This window comes from Lolium rigidum, chromosome 3 (genome assembly GCF_022539505.1).
Source record: "Lolium rigidum isolate FL_2022 chromosome 3, APGP_CSIRO_Lrig_0.1, whole genome shotgun sequence".
Lineage (NCBI taxonomy): Eukaryota > Viridiplantae > Streptophyta > Magnoliopsida > Poales > Poaceae > Lolium > Lolium rigidum.
In genome coordinates, this window is record NC_061510.1 from 185,231,246 (window position 1) to 185,235,055 (window position 3,810).

The 3,810-nt window shown below is 38.0% G+C and overlaps 1 long non-coding RNA gene across 1 annotated transcript; it reads right to left on the reverse strand.

Annotated features, from left to right (window-relative positions):
• Window positions 1-758: 758 nt before the first annotated feature.
• Window positions 759-1,825, reverse strand: LOC124702818. Its single transcript, XR_007002698.1, has 3 exons — window positions 1,541-1,825; window positions 1,275-1,388; window positions 759-983 (listed from the first exon to the last, which is right to left on the reverse strand). It is a non-coding gene; the product is annotated as an uncharacterized LOC124702818 (long non-coding RNA).
• Between the last annotated feature and the right edge of the window lie 1,985 nt (window positions 1,826-3,810).

Genomic DNA, 3,810 nt, shown 5'->3' on the forward strand with positions numbered 1-3,810 from the left:
TTGATAAAAAATTCTTCAACCAATAGAGTGTTAGCTTGGTCCCAGCGCTGGATCTATTAAGCTCAATAAACAGGTATAGAGGGAGTAGTTACCACTATTCGTTTTTTCTTCATTTAATAACATGCAATGTCATTAAAATGCTTAGTTGGCATTGCATATTGTTGATGTTATTATCTATGTTACTCTCCACTATGAGTAGTCTAAGCTAAGTGCCATGTCACCAGCCAACATGTATAATAGTGAGCTATAAAAATATGCTATTTCATCTTTCATTCTCACAAAGTGCATAGAAGCACGTGCTAAAGTTGACTGTTGTATGCGAGCTCACTTCTTTTCTCTCACCACCTCTCTCACCTCCAACTAGATAAAAATATATAATTTTAATTTTTATAGCCAGCTGATTAGGATTTACAGCATTGTACTTGGTCTAACCTTCTCCCATCACTACACTTTAGCAAGTCAACAAGCTCCAATAAAGCAGCCAATTATCTTTGTAGGGGGCATTCCCAAGAAGGATGCTGCTCCTATATTTTATTCAACTCCAACGGCTCCCATAGATGTTAGATGCTATATAGTATACTAGATGATGCCCCGCGCGTTGCGGCGGGATATTTTTTGTAATCTTTGTACAATGATATAAACAATTAAAATGGGAAATAATTTGGTTAAGTGCACGGGGTCACTGTTGGGAATAATTACCTTGTTGTGTTACAAAATATGTTGCTAAACATTGGTACATAGAAAATGAGAATGAATCATCACAAATTCACAACCGAACAAATATCATATATAAACAACTAACTTTTTTTGAGTGACTTTTACAATCTTTGATGATAAAAGAGTGCATCATGTACATGTATTTTGAAATAAGCATGTAATGCTACATCCCGGTATTTTCTTTGTTGCGGTAAAGCACAACTACAGAAGATGGCTTAGTAGAAGCATCGGCTTCACATAGGAAGAATGTTCTCTCGTACAGAAACCTGCAATTATATATCAGAGAACACCAACATCAGTTGAGATGATGAGATAAACAAATATTAGCAGTAGTACTATGTGAAAAAACATGTGCTGGGTAACGAATTTTGAGATACGTAATCCATAAATTTCGTAGCATCATTCCAGCACACAAAGCATTGATGTACTGACCGCCTGACCATACTCGACTGTTCAAAAAATCTTGAAAGAATACAACTGGTGAAGTGTTTCTATATCAATCTACATTATAAACAATTAAGGGGAGTTGCAAACTGAGAATCCAGATAGGAACTTACACTATGGAAGATCCTCCAGCGGAGCGTGTCCAGATTGAGCTTGGAGAAGGCGCTATGGAGGCAGCCAACACTGAAGTTCTTGATGGCTGCCGGAGACTGGGAGAGTACAATAAGCTGTAATGGTCCCAGAAAAAATTGCCATGTCGGAACAAAAGAGAAGGCAAAGCAAACAACTCATAGGGTAAGCATACCCCAAACATTTGATTAAAGGGAGTTCATTTCATTATTTGGAAGTTGATTAAAAAAAAGTTACATGATGTGAGAACCTGATGATTGAATTGGTAACTACTTATTGCCTTTTTAAAAGTACTCAGCAGAAATGATAGCTGTCACTTGTCTCTTCTTTGATGTACTCCATTGTGAAGAACTCATCTTTTCCAAGTATGTTTTTCATGTCAGCACGTGAAGGCTCCCCTTGGTCACCATCCTGTAAAGTTATATGCAGTGGTCGTTCGTGCTTGAGTTCTTCTATTGCTTTAATGTACATCTTGTTAGCTTCTTTTTGACGGTTTGGTGCCGATGGAAGTACGGACGCGGCAGGCCTCATTGGCGTGCTGCATAGAGAGATTTTGTACATGAAGATAGGAGTTAGAAACATATATGTGTTAATATGAATGTATGGATGACTGAGGATTACCTGTTTTTTCCTCCTTGTTGCTCCATGTGCCGGGTGATGGGTGAAGCCTCTGGGTTAAAAGTTGTTTATGTATTTTGATATGGACAGATGAATTGGTATTGTTGATGTTCTGTTATATAGAGGGATGTTGCGGTGTCTTAGTACCTAAAAATAGAGGATTGACAAAGAATAGAATCAGTCATTTATTGCAAATTTAATGGTATATACTGTAGTATGTTTGGCAAAGAATGCATTTATTGGAAATTAGTGCTATATTTAATATGTATTTATTTGTGCTTTAATTTGCAGCATTTGCCTGCATAAGCATCAAACTGTCAGTTAGGGTCCAAAAAAAAAGGTATATAAGTGGCAACTTACAGCATATGGACGAAACCCTCCCAAAGCAGTGTAAAGGGAAAGCTTATCAACAGGAATCTCCATTCCCTACGTTGAAAATATTGCAATGAATGAAACAACCTGAGAGGTAGTTCATAATTTTTCAAGACACATAACAGAGAATACCTGGCACCCAAGATCTCCAAGGCCCAAAATACGCTCACCATGGGTAACAACAATAACCTGAATGCTCCTCTCTGGCCAGTTCTTCAGCATCTGAAGGATCTTCCCCTGTACAACCCAGCAAGATTTCATATGAGTGTGAAGCAAAAATAGCCCCAAAATTAAACGAAGTTATTAACGACGCAGGAAAATGTACTTCTCTTTCAAGCTGATATGAAGGCCCTGAGGACGGCTGAATATAGAACCGTACTTTTGGCACGCCTCAGCAACAGTTGGAGTGTGCACAATAGGAAGGACCTCCTCAACATTGTCAATAAGGAGGTTGTAGAAAAGTGTCTCGTTCCCTTTTTGCAATATGGACCAAAACAGCATACCCAAAGTGGACGTTTACATCAGCTATACTATGAACAATAGGAAAATGCAGAGGCCTGGGTCTTACAAAATATGGAAACTTAGTGAACAGTAACCTGAAGGTCCATCATAGCCATGTAGCGCTGCAGAGGTAGCTGGTACAGGCGGATATTATTCATGATCTTAGTTCGATCCCCTGGTATTTTTTCGAAGTGTGCAAAGAAAGAAGGTGGCAACCGGATTCTGAAAAGAAAACATTTAATTTTAAAAAAGTGCACAAATTCATGTACAGATTATCCGATGATTAATGAGCAATGAGCCTAGGATTTGAAAAGAAAATTAGCTGCCATAGGCTAAAAGCATGTTGAATAACCAACGGTTGAAGCTGATGACTTATGAGTGAAATGAACTTACCGAAACAATAGATGCATCCGATGAAAGTTTAGCAAAATGGTCGAAGAATCTTTAGTACTAAAAGTGCAGTACGTATTCTCACGGAAGGAAGACAAGCACATTCAGAATAATAAGGGATCAAGGCAGATTGAAAACGTGTTTTGTAAAATAACTGAAAAGTTAAGACGCAGCAAGACTTTCAGTCTCATGTTGGAAACCCTCAGAGTGAAAATATGGAGTAATATTGCAGATGAAGATACATAAATATTTGACCCACCATCGAAAAAAGAGCTCTTCTCAGCTACAACCAGGTTCTCCCTTGATATACTTCAAAGTTCAAAAGCACTGAAGGCGCAGTTCACTATGCCAATCTTTTCAAACTGTAGGTCGTTTTGTATTAGACAAATGCAATTATGTCATTGAAATAACAGATGAACTTTTACATAGAGTCATAGACCTACATCCTTTTATATGACAGCAATAGCATCATGACAGTTTACAGTAAAAGAGGTCAACCAAGCAAACAGTTGGGCCAAAATTTTAGTAAGTCTGACCATAATGTAATTTGTGACTAACTGACTTGTCTATTCTGTGTTCACTACAGGAAACACACACTCAAATTATTGGGGCCTGCACACAATGCATTGGTTTATGAGT